The sequence below is a fragment of the Sorex fumeus genome, unplaced genomic scaffold (genome assembly GCF_029834395.1).
Source record: "Sorex fumeus unplaced genomic scaffold, SorFum_2.1 ptg000022l, whole genome shotgun sequence".
In the NCBI taxonomy this organism is placed as follows: domain Eukaryota; kingdom Metazoa; phylum Chordata; class Mammalia; order Eulipotyphla; family Soricidae; genus Sorex; species Sorex fumeus.
In genome coordinates, this window is record NW_026606079.1 from 6,333,265 (window position 1) to 6,357,500 (window position 24,236).

Consider the following 24,236-nt stretch of genomic DNA (forward strand, 5'->3'; position numbering starts at 1 on the left):
CTCAGAGCACTCAGACCTGTCCCTGGGGCCCTGTGAGAGCCGAGCCTCTTCCTCCAGCCCAGGAAATGTGCTGAGGAGCTCTCAGGAAACAGGAATTTCTCAGGTGGAAACAGCAACTGGGGTGGAGAGTCCCCGTGTCTCAGGTCCCTGATGACCAAACCCAGCCCCACCAAGGCCTCTACCCTGTAGACAGGCTCCTGCCCCTCCGTGTTCCTGTGTGGTGGCTCTTGTTCTCCCAGTGTGTATGGAAACCTGGGACCTAACAGGCAGTCTAATTGTCACAATAAATTTAAAGTTGTCTTGGTCTTATCCATGGTTAATCAATTTTCATTCTATTTACTCTTTCATCTTCCACGAACATTCCTTTATGGTGCAGCTTCATTCCTTAATATCCAAGGTGGTTATTAAAAAAATCAGATGGGCTGGACACGTAATGAGATTTGGAGACAACCACTGGACTAGAGCCGTTACCAACTGGATTCCATGGGATGTCAAAAGACCGCATGGTCGCCCACCTACAAGATGGTCAAACTTCTTCATCAAGACCCTGAACGAACGGTTTGAGTCTCTTCGTGTTGCTAGAACGAGCAGACGCCATTGGGCTACACTAGCACATGACAGGTATGGATAGAGACGTTACTGGTGCCCACTCGAGCAAATCAATGAGTAACAGAATGTCAAGTGCTCAAATGATCAAGTTATTAGAGTGGATTTGTTTATTCTCTTTTTTAATGTAGGAGTACTGCTATTTATTCAGCCACTGATTAGCTGATTGAATTGGCATGAACTCCAACATAACTTTTTTCCCATTATTTTATAAGTTTATTTATTGAATCACCGTGAGAGCAGTTACAAAGCTTTCAGGTTTAAGTCTCGGTCATACAATGAAACACCCATACCTTCACCAGTGCCCATTCTCCACCACCAAAACCCCCAGTATGCCCCTACCTACACACTACCTGTGGAGCTATAGGATCACTGTGGGAAAAGTTACAAAGTTTCAGGTTTAAGTCTCGGTCATACAATGATCAAATACCTCTCCCTTCACCAGTACACATTTTTCACCACCAAGAACCTCAATATACACCCGTCCCGCCCCTCCCAATGCCTGTGAGGCAGATGATTTCTATTTAACTCACTCTCTCTACTTTGATTACATTCATAATTTCAACAAAAGATGCACCATTATTGTTTAGAATTTTCCTCCGACAATCAGAATTGCTGAAAAGGCAATTTCAAATAATTTTATTTCCATAGCTGGTTATGAGAATCATATGTTGTCACGCGGCCACTTTGCAGCCGCGCGATTTTGGATTTCTGATATTTTACTAGGTAAGTCTGGAGAAATTTCTGCAAAGAGCCAGAATAATTACAAGATTGTTTTCTGTCTGTCTGGTGTTATGGCCGTGCGAGAGAGCCACCCGTGGGGGGCAACTTGTGACCTCGGTAAGGCGTGAAGGATGAGCCGGTTCTGCGCCTCTTCCCATGAGACTGCAGTTGCCCCATCACCACCAGCTCATACCTGGCTTTCCAATAAGCTCTGAGGCGGTAGCCACCCTGCTGGCGGGGGGCGGGGAGGGGAAGATGGAAGGGACAGACACCCTTTCCCTCCCGGGAAGGCATCGCGCTGTAGGTTAACGGATGGTCCATTCACTTTTCTGCTGCAAGCTGCCAGGCTCTAGATTAAGTCCTTTTGCCTCTGGAGCCATGGCACTGCTGGAGAATAGCTCGTGGGGGGCAACTCGTGAACTCGGTAGGGCGTGGAGGACAAGCCGGTACTGCCCGTCTTGCCATGAGATGAAATTCTGAAGTTTTAACACTTAAATCTGGAGGGATTTCTGCCCAAACCTGCTGGGTTCCAAGATTTGTTCCTGAGTCTCTGGGTTCATGGTCATTAAGCAACTTGATCAGGAGCCAGAGAGGCCGTTTGTGGGCGATGACTTGGGGTCTTGTTGGGACAGGGAGGAAAGGGCAAGCTCCACCCCCATCCCGTGAGACCCGGCATGCCTCATCACTTTGGGTCCAAACCTGACTGTTCAGTGGCCTTTGGAGGATGGCAGCCACCGGGCCGCCAGGGGGAACAGGCCGAGGCACAAAACCTATTCCCACCGGGGTTGGCCCAGCACCAACCAGGTAACCTACTGCAGGGATCGGATGCATTTCTGCCAAAAGCCCTTGGGTTTCGAGATTTGTTTCTGAGTCCCGGGGATCATGGCCATTAAGAAGTTCGATCAGGAACACTAGAGGCCATGCCTCAAATTATATAGCTGAGCCTGAGGTGATTTGTGGGTGTGTCTCCCACATACCTAACTTTTGGCCATTTACTTTCTTGGTAAACTTTGTCCCAAGATTTTGGGGTCTGGCCAAAGGCACAGCACCAATTTTGAGGTATCTGGAAGTCTGATGCACCATCAGGCTGCTGATGCACTCACCTCACAAATACAGATTGACCTGCTGGCGGCACCATACCCCCATATTCTCTTTTATATTGGGACAAGGAAGATACTTCTGCCCAGGTCATCTTCCTGGTGTGGTTGGCGTGGCAAAGAGCAACTAAATGTTCTGTATACAGCTCAGTGTCCAAAAGATGATCATGGACCTCAGGACCCTCTTCTTCGGATCCTCACTGAAGGAATGTTGCATAGGTTGTGCCAGTAAAGGGTCCTCAGCACACAATCTATTTACCCAGAGTTTTGGTCTTTGTGCAAAGACTCACACATTCTACAAATATACAGAGTGCAATCCCTGAGCAGTGACATGTAGGGCCTACTCTGTACACATATGCATGGACCCCGGCATAGCCTGTGTCACATAAGATGTTGGCCTGTAATGTACACTTATTCCGTGGAGTACCAGAGGTTTGAGTTAAATCTAAGGGAATAGAAAATGTGCTTTATGATTTGTTATTTTAAAAAGTCAGCATTAATCCTCATAATCAAAACATATCTCTTTCTTCTCTATAATTTTTGCATATGTGAAAGACAGAGACTTTTGGATATTGATTTTTATAATTTACCTTTTTAATATACTGTAGCATTGTAGCACTGTCCTCCCGTTGTTCATCAATTTACTCGAGCAGACCCAGTAACATCTCCATTGTGAGATTTGTTGCTACTGTGCTTGGCATATGGAATACGTCACAGGTAACTTGGCAGGCTTTACCGTGCGGGTGAGATACTCTCGGTAGCTTGCCAGGCTCTCCGGGAGGAGTGGAGAAATTGAACCCGAGTCAGTCAGGCTGGCAGCGTGCAAGGCAAACGCCCTATCACTGTGCTATTGCTCCGAAATAAAAAAAAAATCCAAAGAGTAAAGTTAAAGGGATGCTATGATTGAAAACATTGGGAGAGAGATGTTTAGTCTCTTAAAGCAGGTACTACAAATTAAAATTTGTGTTAAGTCACAATTTAATACTCAACAATTAACAAAAATTAATATACAAATTTTAATATACAAATTTTAATATACATTTTAGTATACAAATCTTTCATTTCCAGAGTTTTTATGTAGAGTCTTTAGGATTTTCTAAGTATGGTATCATGTCTTTTGCATGGTAAAAGCTTGACATCTTCTTTTCCTTGATATCTCTTTCTTGTCTGACTGCTATAGAAGATTCCAGTACTATATTGAATATGAGGGGTGCAAGTAGGCATCTTTGTGCCTGATCTTAGAGGGAAGGCCTTAATTTTATCTCCATTGAGCATAATACTTGGTGTATGCTTGTGGTCCATGGATTTGACTCTATGAAGGAACATTCCTTCAACTTCATTTGTTGAGCTTTTTTTTTTTTTTATCATGAATGGGTACTGGAACTTCTTAATGCTTTTTCTTCTTCTGTTGATATGATTATATATTTTTCTTTTATTGATATATTATATTGCATTGATTGACTTGTGAATGTTTAACAATTCTTATATGCCGGGATATAAGTATCCAAAAGTATCCTGCCCGCACGGCAGAGTCTGGCAAACTTCCCGTGTTGTACTCAATATGCCAAACACCAGTGACAATGCTGGGTCTTTTTCTCCTAACCCTGAAAGAGCATTGAAATGGCTCTTTTAAAATCTCAGGACTAGGAAGAAGGAGACCTTACTGGTGCCTGCTCGAGGAAATCGATGAACAACAGGATGATCGTGATCGTGATATGCCAGGATGAAATTTACTTGGTTATGGTGCATGATCTTTTTGATCAGTTGTTGGATTATATTTGATAGAATTTCTTTGAAGATCTTTGCATCTGTGTTCATTAGAGATGTTGGCTTGTAATTTACTTTTTTCATGGTGTCTCTCTCTGCTTTTGGTGTCAGGGTGATATGTGTATCGTAGAAACTGTTTGGGAGAGTTTCTGTTTTCAATTTCCTGGAAAAGCTTGAAAAGGATTGGCAGTAGATGCTCTTAAAGGTTTGAAAGAATTCACTAACGAATCCTGCTGGGATTGGACTTTTTTCTTTGATATATGTTTGACCACAAGTTCAGTTTCTGAGATAATGACAGATCTGTTCAGGCACTCCAAATCTTCGTGGTTCAGCCTTTGGAGGATCTAGGAATCCAGAAATTTATCCACTTTTTCTAGACCAATTTTTTGTGGCATGAAGATTCTCAAAGTACTCTTTGGTGTTGCTCTGAATTTCTCTCGTTTCTGTTTTCTTATCCCCTCTTTCATTTCTGATCCAGTCTAATGGGGTTCTCTCTTTGTAAGTCTTGCTAATAGTTTATCAGCCTTATTTTTTCCAAGAACAATCTCTTTGTTTTATTAATATCTTGGAATTATTTTGATTCCAGCTAGTTAATTTCTTCTCTATGTTTTATTATTTCCTTCCTCCTTCCTGGTTTGGGCTCCTTTTGTTGGCCATTTTCTAAGATCTTAAGCTGGGAGGTCAGTATTTTTTATGTGGTTCCTTCTTCCATGTACATTTAGGACTTTAAATTCTTTCTGATATATGTATTTTATGTTAATTTTATTATTTTTAGTATATATATATATTTAGTGAATCTCTGTGAGGTACAGTTACAGACTTATCGACTTTTCTGCTTACGTTTCAGTCATACAGTGATTGAAACTGTATCCCTCCACCAGTGCCCATTCTCCACCACCAATGTTCCCAGTATCACTCACACCACCCCAACCCTTCTCCCCAATCCCCCCCACCTCTGTGGCAGGCACATTCCCTTTTACTCTCTCTCTCTCTCTCTCTCCTTTTTGGTGTTTTGATTTGCAATACAGGTATTAAGTGGCCATCATGTTAGGTCTATAGTCTACTTTCAGCACACATCTCCCATCCCAAGCAGGCCTTCCAAGCATACTTCACTTGATTATCCCTTCTCTCTCTCACCTGCCTTCCCCCCCAGCATGTGAGGCTGGTGTCCAAGCTGTGGAGCAAACCTCCTGGTCTTTATCTATACTCTCCCTTGATTATTAAAAATGACCTCCGCTGTCTCTTGTAACCTTTTTCAGCCTGAAATTTTTGTCGTTGGATACTATTTTGGTGATCCTGACCTTCTGGAACAAGTTGTTTGCTTGAAGAATTGTTTTCCAGAGTTTGACTTTGAGTCTGTATATCCTCTGAATATTCAAGTATGTTTCTTATAGGCAGAAGAACATTGGTATCATGTTTTCAATCCAATTTACCAACCTGTGTCTCTTACTTGATGCCTTGAGACCACTGACCTTGAGTGAGATAATTGTTATGGGGGGGTTCGCGCCATCTTCCTTTAGAGGATTGTTGAGTTTGTGGGGGTTGTCTTGCCTTACAGGAGGCTCTTGAATGTTTCTATCAGAATTGGTTTTGATTATATGAAGTTCCTGATCTTTTATTTATCCTGGAATTAATCTGTGTATCATTTATTGTAATATGAATGAGAGTCTACTTGGGTAAATTATTCTTTGTGAAGCCTCCATTTCATTGTTTTATTTTAAAACTACATCCCACCATTGACTATTAACCTCAGGGAAGAAGGTTTCATTCCATTGGTCTCCTATAAATTTAAGGACAGCTACTCCAGTCTCCTGCCCCCGCACCTGGCTGTTCCTCACCGTGGCCCCTTGGAGGGAGCGGGTTGAGCTTTCCTCCCCGCCCCGACCAGGTCTCCGGCAGCCGACGACCTCCAGGACCAGACACCACCATGCTGAGACCACTCTCCGCACACCTGAAGGTACCGGCAGAGGGACAAAGCCACGTGGGTTCCAGGGCCGAGATCTCCAAGCCTACTCGGATTGGAGTCGAGCATCCTCCACCCAGATCCTCCAAATCCCGGGGGTCACACCCACCAACTGGCCCCCTGGCGCCGTGTAATCCCATCAGCGGCCAAGACTCAGAGACTATAAAAACCAGATCCCGGAGGGAGAACAGTGCAGTCTCCTGCCCCCGCGCCTGGCTGTTCCTCGCCGTGGCCCCTTGGAGGGAGCAGGTTGAGCTTTCCTCCCTGCCCCGACCAGGTCTCCGGCAGCCGATGACCTCCAGGACCAGACACCACCATGCTGAGACTATAAAAACCAGACACCACCATGCTGAGACTATAAAAACCAGATCCCGGAACCGCGCGGCCGCATTCGTGACCGCGCGACATTTTATTATGACATCTCATTTCTACTTTGACAAACTGGCAGGCTCCCGAATGTAACCTGCCCACACGGCAGAGTCTGTCAAACTCCCTGTGTCGTACCCAATATGCCAAATACCAGTAACAATGATGGGTCTCATTCTCCTAAAGAGCCTTGGATATAATCTCAGGGCTAGGATGAAGGAGACGTTACTGGAGCCTGCTCGAGGCAATCGATGAATAACAGGATGATCTGTGATCTGTGACTCTCTTTGTAATTTACTTCTTTGATTTTGCTGTTCTCAGTATCTTATCTCTGTCTATGGTGTTCGTCATTCTGATTGGGAGATGTCTTGGAGCCTTTTTGTTAGGGCCCCTTTTAGCAGGTACCCTTTGGGCTTCTTGAATCTGGATGCCTGTCATTATGGACTCTGAGAACTGTTCAGCAATGATGTCTGTAACTGTTACTACCTCATTGAGGTTGCCTCCCTGTCTCTCTGGAACTCTGCGGATTCTTATGTTCCTTCTCCTTAATTCATCCTAGTCTTTATCTTTCTCTGTTCTGCCTTTAAGTTATTTTGAGGATTTTCATTGTAGTTGTAGTTGTCTGGATCTCTGGCTTTTCTGGATCTTGCCCTCAAACTCACTAATTTTTTCTTTGCCTGTTGTTTAACTGATGTTGAGATCACCCACTCAGTTTTTCATTTTGCATACTGAAATTTTTATCAATGCCCTTTCTGTTGTAGCGTCATCTGTGTTGCCCAAATGTAAATGAATTGGTTTGTTTTTATTTTTTCTTATTGAATATATGAGCAGGTCATCTGAAAGCATCAGATGATGCAACCACATAATGCATGCCTTCCTGAAGTATTGGTGTTACACAAATGGTTCTAATTTCAGGAGCAGATGTGACAGGTAGGAGGAAGGAAAGTGAGAGTTCTCTACATTGCTGGGAGAGAGATAGCAGGAAGGAAGCCAAGGAGACAGGCAGAAAGGGGCCGCAGCCACCTACTCTGCCATGCATTCTCTACCCGTCATGCTATTCAAGTGTTCGGCTCCCTGCTAGGGTCCAATGCTCCTTATAACTGACTTGGTCTGGGGTAGCACAGAATATTGAAATGGTTCACACCTGTATGTAAAATCAGAAGCAGTGGTGGAGATTCCTGGTCCTGAACAGCACAACCAGGAAAATATTTTTTAATATTTTAAAAATTATTTTGGGGGCTGGAGCGATAGCACAGTGGGTAGGGCATTTGCCTTGCACGCAGCCAACATGACCAACACAGGTTCGATTTCCAGCATCCCATATGGTCCCCCAAGCACCGCCAGGAACAATTCCTGAGTGCATGAGCCAGGAGTAACCCCTGGGCATTGCCGGGTGTGACCCAAAAAGCAAAAAAAAATATATTTTTGTACTCATTTTTAATTTAATTTTTATAAAGAAATTCACAGGAATTTATTACATTTAATACTCCAACATCAATTCCACTATCACTGGACCTTCTCACCACCATATTTTGAATGTTTCTACCCTGACCCAAATCCTTTCCAAAGCAGGACCTAAATAATTCATTTTGTATTGCTTGTTGTGAGTAATCCACTAAAAATGGCCCAAAAATTTCCTCGGAGAAAGTGTGTGAAATTGCGCCATTAAGTCCTTGTATAAGACATTACTACATTTTGTTTAAGGTTGAGTCTTGGGTGCATATATATGTACCTTTTCTTACTCCACGAGAAAGGTTACCGTCTACTTTGCACCCCATCCAATGTGGTGTGCTATGTTGGTACATCAGTGCCGTAGATTATGAGGTATTGCAAGGCCACTAATGTGGCCTGTATATCTGTATACACCTTGTATGTCTGCGTGTTTCCCATCAGCATAACCAGGAAGATCATTATTTAACTAATTATCATTCTTTCTCCTGTGTAACTTAGATCACTGCCCTGTTTACCAAAATTAATCACCGTTGCTACACTGACAATAGCTTTTAGTTTAGAGAATTTCCAAAATTTTATTATCTCTCTAGAAGTTATTTTAATATCTAGGATTGGGTGGTTGTTGATTGATCTGTTTTAGGTAGAGAAAGTTGAGATGAACCTGAATGGACTGAGAGATCTAATTGACGGAAATTCTGAAGAACACCAAAGACATGCTGGTGATGTTAATGACAGATGGGTTTGGAGGACGCAGAGCAGAGACCATGGAGGGACTGAAAGAGAGATGGAGGGAGAGAGGCAGAGTCACACTGAGGGATTGGCTGAGTACAGGTGAGGGGTGAGAGTGAGAGAGACAGGGTGATCTCAGCTGTGTGTCAATAGGTATCACATGAAGAGAGAGAGTGTGTGCATTAGAACTGGGACTGTGAAACACCAGGGAATTAGTAGATCTAGAATGTTCTGGGCAGTCATAGGAATGGAGGAAAGTAAGGTGAGAAATTGTGACTCATGGGAATCCTGCTGCTATGTTCACTGTTCACTATGGAAATGATTCTCTATCACATTGTGAGCTACTCATTCACATCAAATAATGGATATTTTATCTTACTCTCTCCTACTGCTATTTTACTTTTAATGTTGGTCTTTTTTAGGCCTTGTAAGTTAATGAAGGTATGCACTTTAATGGTGACCCTTCCCTTCCCTGCATGCACACATGTTCACACACAGACATGTAGGAATTGAGATGCTGCTATTCCCAGCAGGTATTTGGGGTCCGTGAGCAACACAGTAGGAAGCTGAGATGCTCCATAAACATTGGTGAGGGCAATGCCTGTTCCCTACTCAGGAGAGAGTCCAGATCCTGCTCCCCAGGAAGTTGGGGGACCCTTTTCTGATGTCAAGCCTCAGGCCCAGGACTGAAGAGGAAGCTGAGGAGCCCCAGGGGCCCCTTATCAAGGATAAACCGTGTTCATCTGAGATGACTCTTACCTGTAGCCAGTTGTTATGACCTAAATGGGCTTGGTACTCTTCCTCAGGTCACTCTGAGAGAGACTGCTCCCTGTGCAATGCTTGTCCCTCGGAGTTGCTTGAGTGAAGAATAGAATATCAATGGGAAAAGGCACCAGCATTAAGGATTTATCACTGGGCCCACACTCTAAGGGAATGTCTCTCTGAAACCCTAGGATACACGGGATGCTGTTGTCATGCAAATTCCATGACTGGGTATCACCCACCTGGCCCACCTGTGGGATGGACGACCATGGGGGCTCATCGTCTGTTGTGAAGGGGACTCTAACCGTAAAAGTGACCTCCTTTGTGATTTATGACAGAAAATAAGCCAGAAGAAAGAGGGCCGCAGAAAAACCCTATGGTGAATATAGTGATAAAGTGATGAAGAGAAGGAGGTGGATGGAGATGAGCCGGTGCTCTGACCATCATAAACCTCATTTTTTAGCATGAAGAATAAGTACCCTCAGCAACCTGAGGACGTCATGTCTTAGTCCATCTGTAGACCTGAGGATTCCAGGAGACTGACTTTTGGCTCATTGGAGGGATAAACCTCTATGTACTCGTAATGCAGAGAGAAAATGTCCTGTAAAACAAAAACAAAGGAATAAAAATTAGTTATTAGCAGGCTTGTTTCTCTTTATTCCTAAGGTACTGGCTTTCTTTGATAGAGTTCTGTGAAGTAAACGTGCCGTATCAAATTCGAGGACAACAGTGGAAGACGCAGAGTCAGAATGCTAGAAAGGACCTTAGATGAGAGGCAGAAAACCAGTCAGCCATCAGCTCCTGCTCTTCTGAGATGTTTCCTCTAGGTAGGGACCATAGCGCCACCTGCTTGCCGTGGTCTCCTGCAGTCCACACTCTCCCAGCAGGGAGGTTTGTGTCTGGGCTCGCCCTGACTTCCCCTCACTGTGTCTCTGGCACAGTAATACATGGCTGTGTCCTCGGGGGTCACTGAGCTCAGCTTCAGGAAGAACTGATTCTTGGAGGTGTCAGCAGTGATGGAGATGCGCCCCTGGAATGCTGGGTTGTAGCTGGTACCACCTGACCAGTACCCCATCCATTCCAACCCTTTCCCAGGGCGCTGGCGGATCCAATGCCAATAGTAACTGCTGGTGACAGAGCCCCCAGAGACAGTGCAGGTGAGGGAGAGGGTCTGGGAGGGCTTCACCAGGCCTGGGCCAGACTCCTGCAGGGTCAGAGCAGACACAGCACCTGGGGACAAGGGGAATCGGTCACTGTCAGTCCCTGCAGTCACTCCCTCCCCTAAACCCTGTCACATCTGGGATACTCACCCAGGGGGGCTGTCACCAGGCAGAGTAGAAGACTCTGCAGAATCATCTTCTCAACCACAGCTCTGCCTTCCCTAGAGACTCAGCACTGAGTGAGGAGACAACTGTGAGCTCCACAGCCCAGAGAGCATTTGACCCCAGAGCCTGAGAAGGATTTGCATGAGGTGACCAAGTCTATTATAAGGGTAAACTTTCTTACCTTGAATCTCCCTTTCCCATTGGGGCGCTTAACTCACACACTTTGGCTGGTGGATTGAGCACTTGCCAATGAAGCATTGAAACAGGTCATAGGAGGCTCCTCACTTATTTCAATAATCTGTCTCAGCAAGTTAAAATGATCACAATTATTTCAATTTCAAGTAGCTAATGAAAATAGTTTGCATTGTTTATGGTTCAAAAAAACTTTTAATATAACCACCGTTTAGAATGCTTATAATCATAATCATACTTAAATTTGTTTCATATCTGCGTCTCTACAAATAATGCCCAAATGAAAATCATCCTTCCCAGTATTTATTTCTTTCCATAAAAAATTATGACATAGTTATCTTATAACTCTTTACAAAGTACATAGTTAATAGAAAATGTCTTTTTGTGTTTTATTTTTGCTTTCTGTTTTGTGTCACATTCAGTGACACTTGGTGATAACTCATAGCTTTGCACTCAAGAATTACTCCTGGAAATGGCTGTTTCATTTTGGGCAGCCCAGGGGGTTCGGTTGAGGCCCGTCCTACTCCAACCAAACCAGCTCCAATAGCCAAAAACCTCCAGAACTCAGCTGCTGCCCTGCTCACAGCCACTCTCTACACACTTGGAGGGACCTTAGGAGTGAGTATATTCTTGGACATCACATACTTTATAACACAATGTACCAAGAGTAGCACATCACATTTGATGGGATACAAGTAGAAGGCAACCATCTCAGTGGGAAATATATTTACAGAGATGTATATATAATCATACAAGGCTTAATCTTTAACAATTTGTTACCAATCTATTATAGAAGGTTTTAATGACTGGATAAGGCTGGAGTGATAGCACAGCGGTAGGGTGTTCGCCTTACAAGCGGCCAACATGGCCGACCCGAGTTCAATTCATCCGCCCCTCTCGGAGAGCCCAACAAGCTACCGAGAGTATTCAATATGCCAAACACAGTAACAACAAAAAGTCTCCAATGGAGACGTTACTGGGCCCACTTGAGCAAATCGACGATCAATGGGAGGGTCTTAATGACTGGATGAAATACAACCTTCACACACTTTCTTCTAAAAAACCTTTTCTTTCATTTTTAGTGGACTATTCATAACAAGCAATACAAAATAAATTATATTGGTTTTGCTTTGAGGGCAGGGTTTGGGATTTGGAATGGAAAATATGGTAGTGAGAAGGTGAAATGGTGGTGGGATTGGTGTTTGAATATTGAATGTAATCAAATATTGTGAACAACTTTATCAAAATAAAATTAAATTAATAAAACAGAATTACTCCTGGTAGTGGTCAGGGGAACCATATGGGATATTGCGAATGACCCTTGTTGGTGAAGGCAAGAAAAGCACCCTACGAATTGTATTATCACTCTGGCTCTCTGATTTTTGCATTTTGGAGTTGGGGTCTACTGTGCATTATTTTGGGGTAGAAATTTATTTTAGATTATATTTAAATGATCACGATCTTGACCATTCTGTTGTTCGTCGATTGCCTTGAGCAGGCTCCAGTAACGTCTCCTTCGTCCTAGCCCTGAGATTTTTTAAAAAGTGCCATATTCAAGGCTCTTTCAGGGTTAGGAGAATGAGACCCATCGTTATTACTGGTATTTAGCATATTAGGTACACCACGGGGAGTTTGCCAGACTCTGCCGTGTGGGCAGGTTACATTCGGTAGCCTGCCAGTTTGTCCAAAGTAGAAATGAGATAATAAGATGTCGCGCAGCCACGAATGCAGCCGCACTCTTCCGGGAGCTGGGTTTTATAGTCTCTGGGTCTTGGCCGTTGATGGGATTACACGGCGCCAGAGGGCCAGTTGGTGGGTGTGACCCCTGCCTACCAGAATTTGGAGGATCTGGGTGGAGAATGCTCAGTCCAGATCCGAGCAGGCTTAGAGATCTCAGCCCCAGGACCTGCATGCCTGTGTCCCTCTGCCGGTACCTTCATGCATGTGGAGAATGGTCTCAGCATGGTGGTGGCTGGTTCTGGAGGTCTTCGGCTGCCAGAGCCCTGGTCGGGGCGGGGAGGGAAACTCAACCCGCTCCCTTCCAAGAGACCCCGGAGAGGACAGCCAGGCATGGGGGCAGGAGACTCTGCGCTGTTCTCTTCCAGGAGCTGGCTTTTATAGTCTCTGGGTCTTGGCCATTGATGGGATTTAAACAGTTCCATATGTTTCTTTTAAATTTTTCATGGAATCTGTAGTTTTTCTAACTTTCAAAAATTTATCCACAGCTGCCCTGTCTCAGTATTTCCACTGAAGTCACTCTGCTTCTGTCCATATCTGTGCATCTTTCATCTCTATCAGAGCTTGGGTGTCCCTGCTCAGGGGTCCTGTTGTTCCCACCCTTGTCACCCTCCACCAGGGCCACGGTCGGTTCTTTTGCTCCATCAGGTGACTCTGACATCTAACATTAAATGACACTGAAGTAGAACACTTTGTTCGTAAGGCGATCCAGAATGTCATCTTGCTCCTCAATTTCTGTCTGCATCCCAAGTTCTAGGACCTTCAGTTGGCCCAGTCCTAAGGAGAGCTCATCTAGATTATTGTCAATCTTCTGATGATAGGCTTGGAGTTGAGCATTCTTTGGGTAAACCTCGGAAGTCACAGCAGAGCCAGTTCCACTAAGGATAGGGTCGAAGTCATTCAACTTCCTGAGGTTTGGGTGGCTGTCCTGGTATGCTGCATCTTGTTCTTTACTTGTACTGATGGATTCTTTCAACCTGGTGCTGGGCTGGGAGGGGAGATTGCCATTCTGCTGAAGTGGGACCTCTGCCGGTTTGGGTTTGTAATAATTGACAAGCCCCCCAAACACACTCTTAATGCTGTTTATATGCTTTTGACTGGTTTTCAGACCTTAATCCATCTTGTCTACCATCTTCTCTGTGTGTTCTAAGACTCCTCGCTGGCGGACAAGCTCCTTGGAGGTGGTCATCACTATCTTCTCAGACTTGTACACCAGGGCCAAGGACCGTCCCGAGCTGGCGGCCGTGGCCTCGGCGCGCCGCATCAGCTCCTGCTGCAGGTAGAGCTGCCGGTCCGGACACTACCTCGACTACCCAGCCGCCGCCACACTCCAGGACGCTTTCCGGACCCGCGCGACCCACGTGAAACATCAAAAGACACTAAATACCCAAATTCCGGAATTGTCGTACCATATTTTTCATTTTCATTTCATTTTTCAATTCATCATCCTGTTATTCGTCGATTGCCTCGAGCAGGCCCCAGTAACGTCTCTTTCATCCTAGCCCTGAGATTATATTCAAGGCTCTTTAGGAAAATGAGACCCATCATTGTTACTGGTATTTGGCATATTTGGTACGCCACGGGGAGTTTGCCAGACTCTGCCCTGTGGGCAGGCTACATTCAATAGCCTGCAAGTTTGTCCAAAGTAGGAATGAGATAATAAGATGTCATAAAAAGATGTCCTAATTAGATGTCTCACGGCCGCGGATGCGGCCGCACGGTTCCGGGAGCTGGATTTTATAGTCTCTGAGTCTTGGCCGTTGATGGAATTACACGGCGCCAGGGGGCCAGGTGGTGGGTGTGACCCCGCCTACTGGGATTTGGAGGATCTGCGTGGAAGATGCTCGACTCCAGTCCGAGTAGGCTTGGAGATCTTGGCCCCGGAACCCGCGTGGCTTTGTCCCTCTGCCAGTACCTTCATGTGTGTGGAGAGTGGTCTCAGCATGGTGGTGGCTGGTCCTGGAGGTCTTCGGCTGCCGGAGCCCTGGTCGGGGTGGGGAGGAAAGCTCAACCCGCTCCCCTCCAAGGGGCCTTGGCGAGGAACAGCCAGGCGCGGGGGCAAAAGACTGCACTGTTCTCGTCCGGGACCTGGATTTTATAGTCTCTGAGTCTTGGCCGTTGATGGGATTACACGGCGCCAGGAGGCCAGGTGGTGGGTGTGACTCCCGCCTACTGGGATTTGGAGGATCTGGGTGGAAGATGCTCGACTCCAGTCCGAGTAGGCTTGGAGATCTCGGCCCCGGAACCCACGTTGCTTTGTCTCTCTGCCAGTACCTTCATATTTGCGAGAGTGGTCTCAGAATGGTGGTGGCTGGTCCTGGAGGTTTCGGCTGCCAGAGCCCTGGTCGCAGCGGGGAGGAAAGCTCAACCCGCTCCCCTCCAAGGGGCCTCGGCGAGGAACAGCCAGGCGCGGGGGCAGAAGACTGGGGTTCAATTATGGTAACACCTACGAGGGCTATTAGAGGATGCCCCAAAAGCCTCTATCCCTCTCAGAAAGACTGGCAAGCTACTGAGAGTATTCTGCCTGCACAGAAGAGCCTGGAAAGCTATCCGTTGTGTATTTCATATGCCAAAAGCAGTAATTACAATGGGTCTCAATCACCTGACTCTGAAGGCTTCACCAACATGGCAGCACTGAGAAGGATGAGAAAGGAGAGGCCGATAAAATCTCAAGGCCGAACTAGGCTGCCACAATGAAGGAAGACAAAAATGATCGTCTGTATTTTCAATGTACATACGCTAGCATCAGATGTATCCATCGAGGACTTGATGGTACAAGCGCAAATGATCAAGTACGACATCATTGGTCTGACCGAGACAAGAAGGCACGAATATCACCATCACTTAATCACTTAATCACTTAATCCCCGTTATTCATCGATTTATTCGAGCGGGTGCCAGTAACATCTCCATTCATCCCGGTTGCGTGCTAGCGTAGCCCAATGGTATCTGTTCGTTTTAGGAACATGTAGAGCCTCAAACCGATCATTTAGGGTCTTGACGAAGAAGTCTGACCATCTTGTAGGTGGGCGTCCACGTGATCTTTTGATGTCTCGTGGAATCCAATCAGTAATGGCTCTAGTCCAGCGGTTGTCTGTAAACCTCATTACATGTCCAGCCCATCTGATTTTTGATGTCTTGGCAAATGAGACAGCGTCCCTGATTCTTGAGCGTTGACGAAGATCAGAACTCCGGATTCTATCTCTCATTTGAGTGAATCGTGATATTCCAAGCATAGTTCTTTCGATTCCTCTTTGAGAGACCCGAATAGTGTTCTCATCCTGTTTTCGTAGGGTCCAGGTCTCTGAGGCATATGTTAATGCAGGAAGAATAGTGGAATCAAAGAGATGTGCTCGTAGCTGGAGGTTCTTTCTCCTTTTAGTTATTTCTTCAATGCTCTTGAAGGCATTCCAAGTCGCTCTCTTCCTCCTGCGTAACTCAGGTGCCAGGTCATTCATCATGTTGATTTCTCGACCTAAGTATATATAACTGTTGCATTCGGAGATGGTGGTTCCATTGAGAGCGAATGGAGCGTCAGGAACAAGGCTGTTTCTCATAAACATTGTCTTCGTAAGATTCAGCTGTAGTCCGACCTTTCCACACTCACGGTGAAAGTCCGCAAGCATTTGTGCCGCTTGGCTGATGTTTGGTGTTATTAGAACGATGTCATCAGCAAAGCGGAGGTGGTGTAGTTGCCGACCATCTATCTTCACTCCCATGTTTTCCCATTCTAGTCGAATCTCACCATACCGTATTCAAAAGAATTGTTCCTTGAAACATGCGATAAAAGAGGTATCAGAGGTATCGGTGTCCTTGTCAACACAAACTTGGCCATGAGCATTGATTCATTCTAATGCCTAACAACCCGAATCGGACATTTACATTTGAATAGATATGGCTGACTGCCAGCAGTTTCTATGTTCGTTGTCTATCCACCAATATCTCATTATGATGAAAGAGAAATTGAGAAGTTCTACGTGAAGCTGGAAAAGTTCTATAAAGAAGACCACACCTTCTACAAGATCATTGTGGGTGATTTTAATGCCAAGATAGGACCGAGAAGATCAGCTGAAGAACTTCACATCGGGACCCATAGACTAGAATGGAACGAACAGGGTGAGAGACTCTCTGAGTTCATCATGTCTACCAAGACCATCCATGGTAACTCACAGTTCCAGAAGGCAGAATCTAAACGTTGGACATGGGAGTCTCACAGTGGATGATTCCACAAAGAAATAGACCACATCATATTCAATCAACGGTTTTGCCTGACCGATGTCGCTGTTGTCCCAAAATTCCAAACGGGATCGGACCACCGTCTCCTTCGTGCAAAATTCTACTTCACAGAGCGTGGAGAAAGGACTGCAAAGGTTAAAAAGAGAACTCCCAGAACGACCACCAAATGGGAGCTCTTTGGCACTATTGCAGCAACATGGGAAGATGCCATCGTTGACAACATTGAGGAGGAATACAATCAACTGGTTCAGCACCTCCATGAATGTGCGAGGAACACCAAGAGAGACATAGCCACAAAAAAACGCCTGTCTTAGAAAACTCTTGAGCTTATTCGCCAGCGTGGTTTGGCGAATGCCTCAGGAAACCGCAAGCTAACCTCCGAGCTCGCAAAGCTGTGCAGAGATGCGATCAAGGAAGACCTCAAAGAGAGAAGAGCAGAAGTGCTGGTAGATGTAGCAGAAGCCAAGAAAAGTATTCGTAACGTCCGCCTGTCCTTCGCCAACTATAAGATCAAATTGACTGCTCTCTGACGTCCTGATGGATCCATCACATCCTCCAGAACGGCAATGGAGAAGATTATCCATGACTTCTACTCAAATCTCTTCGATAGTCATGTCCACTTACCGACATACCAAATTCCGCACGATGGATATGTCGTTCCCAACGTTCTCCCTTCCAAAATCCGACACGCCATTTAGTCGTTAAAGAAACGAACAGAACCCGGCCCAGACAAGGTCAGACGTGAACACCTGAAGAACCTGCCATCAGTACTTATCAATACACTGGCTCGGCTCTTCACATGCTACCTGTATGAATGCATGGTTCCGTCCCAATGGAAAATCATACTACTGTTCAAGAAGGGAGACATCCATGACATTGGCAACTGTCGCCCAATCTGCCTATTGTCTGTCATCGACAAGTTGTTCACTCAAGTCATCCTAAATAAGATTGACAGAACACTAGATGAAGGACAACCATGTGAGCAAGCAGGGATCTGCAAAGGATTCAGCACCATCTACCATATCCACATGATAACCAAGCTCATTGAGATTTCTCGGGAGTTTCTCGGGAGTTCAAGATGCCGCTCTGTCTAACGTTCATTGATTTAAAGAAGGCCTTTGATTCTGTTGAGATGGAAGCGATCATTTAAGCCCTAGCCAATCAGGGCATTCAAGCTCAACACATCAAGATCCTCCGTGAGCTGTATTGCGGATTCACTACCAGGATCTCATCATTCTCCAAAGAAGTAATCATCGATGTCAAGAGAGAGGTTCGGCAGGGTGATACCATTTCACCAAAACTCTTCAGTGCCACCCTTGAGAACATCATGCGATGATTGGAATGGGAAGGAAAGGGAGTGAAGATAGATGGTCGGCAACTACACCACCTACACTTTGCTGATGACATTGCTTTAATAACACCAAATATCAGCCAAGCGGCACAAATGCTGGCTGACTTTGACCGAGAGTGTGGAAAGGTAGGACTACAGCTGAATGTTACGAAGACAATGTTTATGAGACACAGCCTCGTTCCTGATTCCCCATTCACTCTCAACGGAACGACCATCTCTGAATGCAACAGCTATGTGTACCTAGGTCGAGAAATCAACATGACAAATGACCTGGCACCTGAGTTACACAGGAGGAAGAGAGCTGCTTGGAACGCCTTCAAGCACATCGAAGAAATAGCTAAGAGGACGAAGAACCTCTGGCTGTGGGCACATTTCTTTGATTCCGCTGTTCTTCCTGCATTAACATATGCCTCAGAGACCTGGGCCCTACGCAAACAGGATGAGAATGCTATTCGGTTCTCCCAAAGAGGAATTGAAAGAGCTATGCTTGGATTATCACGTTTCACTCAAATGAGAGAAAGAATCCGGAGTTCCGACATCCGTCGATGATCAAGAATCAGGGACGCTGTCTCGTTTGCCAAGGTGTCAAAAATCAGATGGGCTGGTCACGTAATGAGATTTAAAGATGACCGCTGGACTAAAGCTGTTACCGACTGGATCCCACGGGATGTCAAAAGACCGCGTGGCGGCCCACCTACCAGATGGTCAGACTTCTTCGTAAAGATCATGAACGATTGTTTGAGGCTCTTCATGTTCCCAGAGCGAACAGATGCCATTGGGCTACACTAGCACGCGATAGGGACGAATGGAGACGTTACTGGCGCCTGCTCGAGCAAATCGACTACTATTGGGACGTTAAGTGATTAAGTGTGAAGTAGAACAAGTGTCCCGGGAGGAGTGGAATTTTGAAGATAACAGACCGTTTCCAAAAATCCCCTTGTCACTGAATACCCGGCACGAGCTCAGTCTGAACTGACCTGTTCATACTCGATCACTGATGGAAACGCTCTCCTCTCTGTCTGTCTGGTTGTCTGTATGTCTCCTTTCTTACTTTACACACTGTGATTTAGAAAGTTCTTCACAATACAGTTGTTTCAGGTATTCAACATGCCAACACCTGTCCTACCACCACTGCACTCTTCCCTACACCATGTCCCATTTCCCCGCCCCCAAGCTGGATCCCTGAGCAGGCAATAATTAATTGACTTTACAGTTTTTGACTTTATCTCTGTGCACTACTGGGCTTGCCCTCCCCCTCCCCCAAAACAAACAAACAAACAGAAAATGTGACCTGAGTATTCTCACTCATTCCTGAAACATCAACTTGTGGGCCTCTTTCCTGGGTCTGGGGCTGTGGAAAAGGGTGAATTCAGTATCCCCCATACATTTTTCTGCAAGACCACTCCCGTGAAGGGGGCTTTGAAGAAGTCCCAAATAAGGTTTCCTGGTCTTGCTTGTTTTCCCACTGAACATTCTCGGGGCTAGATTGCCTTAGACCACGTGCAGGGAAGGGACCGGGAATGGGGGGAAGCTCAGTTTCAACAGCCACTGCTGTTAAGGTTTCTGTGTTTGGGAGACTGATGTTCCCTTTAGAACTCCATTTAGAGTGGATGACCCTGTATTCTTAGCCCAGCCAGCGGTGGACCAGGGGGCCTGCATGGGTTCCAACCCCAGAACTGCTTTTCACTTAGTTTTTGTAAGATGTGCCAGGAGCCTCTGTGTGGATTCCTTTCTCGTGTCCTCAGCCCTGCAGACCAGCCAGCTTGGGGCCAGAGCCTGCTGGTAAGACCCTCGTGGTAGCCGAGACCCTCGTAGATGATGGTTGGGTGTGTGGGGCTGCCGAGGGCAGGGGGAAGGGCTGGGCTGCAGACAGTGAATTCTTTGTAAAATGAGAGCAATTGCTGGCTCAGAATGGAGAGGGAAAGAAGCAACTTCCTCTTTCTGGTGCTGACCATTTGAGAGGAGGAGCTTCTCCAGCCCCTGGGCTGGTGTGAGGTAGGCCACCTGAAGTCTAATGGAGCTGTGGCTGCACCCTACCTATGAGGTCTCCCCAGCAGAGTTCCAGCCACCCCTCTTTTCTTTCCCCAGGTAATCCATCAACAGACAGGTGGTTTCCAAAATGAATGTCTGGATCCAAAGATCTTCCGAAACGCCAAGCATGCTAGCATGCCAAGGGGCTGACATTTACTTGGCTTGTCAGCTTCTCCATGATGGACTCTCCTGGTTAGGAGTTTGTATGACATCCACACCTCACAACAATGGTGAAAAAGGCCCTTTACATTTTTTTTTTGATTGGGTCGACTGGTTGGATGTTCGAAGTCCCAGAGTTGTGTGATGCTAGAGCTGGGGATATGAAACCAGGGGTAGAACTCAGGGCCTTGGACGTGCTAGACCTGTGCTCTGCCACTTGTGCTATCTCCCCAACCTGGAAGGTTCTCTTGTCATCCCCATTTTATTTTTACTCATTTATTTACTTGGGCTGGAGTGATAGCACAGTGGGTAGGGCATTTCTCTTGCATGAGGCTGACCCGAGTTCGATTCCTCCACCCCTCTTGGAGAGCCCAGCAAGCTACCGAGAGTATCTCACCCACACGACAAATCATGACAAGCTCCTCATGGCATATTCGATATGCCAGAAACAGTAACAACAAGTCTCACAATTTGTTGTGCGATATTACTGGTGCCTGCTCAAGCAAATTTATGAACAACTGGAGCACAGTGCTACAGTGCTACACTGTTTTTTTACAGCATATTTCTCCTAATGGTGTTGCTACAATCCCAGTCTGTGTATTTTCTGAGCTGTTAGGTGAACTTGGGCCTTCTGTGCTAGTGTTTCACTCATGAACCCAGTGGGCTTCCATTCAATATTCCCATCTAATTCACGTGTTTCTCCTGGGCTGGCAGCCCTGTGAAGTTTAGGGCTGTTGCACAGTTGCATAGGTGGTGCAGGCCTCAGGGTTTGAGCTGGGGCGCTCAAGTGCAGGTGATTCTCTGGCCTCTCTCATATCAATCCTGAAGATGAGCCATTTTCTGGCAGTGGCAAGAGCCAGATGTCGGTGGGGGAACACTGGGCCTTGTGCAGACAAGGACTCAGTCTTCCCCCTCTCGCCCAGGGTCAAGAGATCTTGGCCCAGTGGCAGTTGGGCCTTCCTGGGATAAGTCAGTTGCCAATGTCTCTCCAAATCGTTTTCACTTCAGACCGATGAGGGTGTGAGACAATGGTGTTGGCATGCCAATTCTGGCTTGAGGGCATGTGCTTGATAGGGCTGACCCTCCTCATGTCCCCTTCTCGCCAGTGGTCCCCAGATTTGGTGTGATTTCCCCTGGGCATTGTAAGGTGAGATGGAAGGCAGAGAAGCCCCCAGAGTAACACTGACCTTGTTTCTCTCCACTCTGACCCCAGAGCTGCAGAGCCTGAGCTCCGGAGCCAGTGCTTCTGGGAAGAGTGTTGGCACCAACCATGTCAGAACCCCAAGAGGAGCCACCTCTGTCCTGGACTGAGGGGCCCTGGGGGGTTGGGAGGGAGGGAAGTCAGAAATCAGTGGTGACATTCATCAAAGGAGAAATGGAACCGATGTGCCCCCTTGAGTGGAAAGCAGGTGACTAGTAGTACTTTCCCTACAGACCCGAAGCTTCTGTCTACATGTAAGAAACGTGTGTCAGGAGGAGCAGCATGCAGGCCCAGGGGGAGAGAAATCAGTGAATCATGTGTCTTGCTGCACTTGGAATGTGTGTTGTTGAAAATCCACAATGCCTGTCCCGTGCTGACCACACGCACAAAACCAGTCATCCTCTGGACTGGGTGCAAACACATTCTAGGTTGTCAGTGAATTCTCAGATATGGAATTGTGAAGAATGCGAATCATGGTGAGTTTGGAGTCGGGACCCTCCCGTTCTGTGTCTTCACAGTGTGTGTTGCTCTCCCCTCAGCCTCTCTGTGCAAACCTCTCTCGGGTGTGGTTTCAACTTCCATTGTACAAAATCAAAACAGAGCTGACACTGGACTCATAACCCCCACTAATTTCTCAGGTTATTCACGGGGTCCGAGACCTTCAGACTTACCTTTCACACTAAGATGCGCCTTGGGTACTTCTAAGAAAAGCATTAATCTGAGAGATGTTTGCATGGTTGTGCTCACTATAGCATGAGACACAGCAGCAACACAGTGCTCGAACCCCAGCTCTCTATTCTACTTTTGCTTTTTCTATTCCCCTTGAAGTCCATTCTTAAGTGCCTTTATTTTAGCTAGAATGAAGTTTTTTTCTTTGGTTATTTTTGTTTTGGCTCCACACACAGTTCTGAGCTTACTCCTGGCTCTGTACTCAGGGACAGGCTCCTGTCGGTTGTGGGGACCATTAGAGATGCCAGGATCAAACCCTTCTTGACATGTGCAAGGCCAGTACCCTGCCCACTCTACAATCCTTCTGTCTCTGAAATGATATTTTCATTAACACCTTCATTCTGTCCTGAGGTATTTTAGTTTTCCTGTTAGTATTTTCTTAAGCTCAGTGACCACTGAGAGAAGTGTTACTCTCAGGTCTTCCACAGAGAGCATTGAATGTTCAAATGTACCTGAGTGTTTACCTAATTTAGTTCCCTCCCATTAAAATCATAGTATTCCTTTGTTTTTATTATTCCTGGTGCTTCATGGGATGTAGAGTATTAGGTGTTGGGTGATCTGGACATGGATTTGTGCTCTGCTCACAATATATGACCAGTGCAGAGACTCTAGAACTTCAGGCAGCCACAGGTACCTGTGACATAATCTCCATGGGACTGGCAGGGCCTGATCTAGGTTGGAATGAGCAGGGTGGGTTCTGGTGCTGACCAGGGCCTCACTGAATTTTGTGTAAACTATGTTTGTTATATGAATATAACAACGAATACTTTTAAAGATTTTAAATGGTAAGGCCAGAGGCATCCTCTAGGATTCTGGGACGCCCCAGCATTCCTGAACCTCTTCCTGTTCGTCCCCAACGCTGTGCCGGTCTTCTTCCCCTCCCAGCTGGTACACCCCACGCAAAAAACACCAGGTACCCGTGGGGGCGTGACCTCTTCAGAAGTGGGCGTGGTTTCTGTAGAAGTGGGCGTGGCCTAAATCCTGGCGGTGGATGCTCATGTGGCCACAGATACTTTAGTTATACCAAGAAATCTATTGTAACATCTCAGTCCCCATACCTCCACACCAACATGAAGAAACAACACAAATCCCCACCATGTGGGAAGGATGATTAAAAGACTCCAGAAGCCTCAGTAGGTGCTACTCACCTAAAGAACCTCTCTGAGAAAGAATTCAGATACTTCATTACTTCATAGTAATAAAGATGTTCAATGAACTCGATGAAATAGTGAGACAGATATCCAGTAACATGAGAGAAACAATTGACACATTATGGGAAGAGATGAGAGCAGAAATTGGAAAGCTACGCACAGCAATGTTACGAATAAAAGATTCAGTAGATGAAATAAAAAACACAGTCTGTGCCCTCAACAGTTGAATGACCACAGCTGAAGACAGAATCCGTGAGCTGGAAGATCAGCTGCACCAAGCCAACAGGCAACAACAAACAATGGCAAGAAACCTCAAAATATCTCCAGAGCGAATCAGAGTCCTAGGAGATGATTCCAAGAGGAACAACATTAGAATCATTGGACTACCAGAAGGTCAGGGAAACAATCCCAGTGAAAAATCCATGGTTAAACAAATTGTTGCTGAAAAATTCCCAGAGCTGAACAATGGACCCATTCAGATTCAAGGAGCACGAAGGGTGCCAGCTAAAAGAGAACCTAACAAAAACACTCCAAGACATATTATAGTTAGAATTATGAATGCTGCGGATAGAGACACAATACTGCAAGCAGCAAGGTCAAAGAAGGAAATCACATACAAAGGAGAACCCCTTAGATCCACAGCAAACCTATCAGAGGAA

General features: G+C 46.0%; 1 pseudogene; it reads right to left on the bottom strand.

Annotated features, from left to right (window-relative positions):
* Window positions 1-13,386: 13,386 nt before the first annotated feature.
* LOC130023184 (synaptosomal-associated protein 29-like) lies at window positions 13,387-20,515 on the bottom strand (annotated as a pseudogene).
* Between the last annotated feature and the right edge of the window lie 3,721 nt (window positions 20,516-24,236).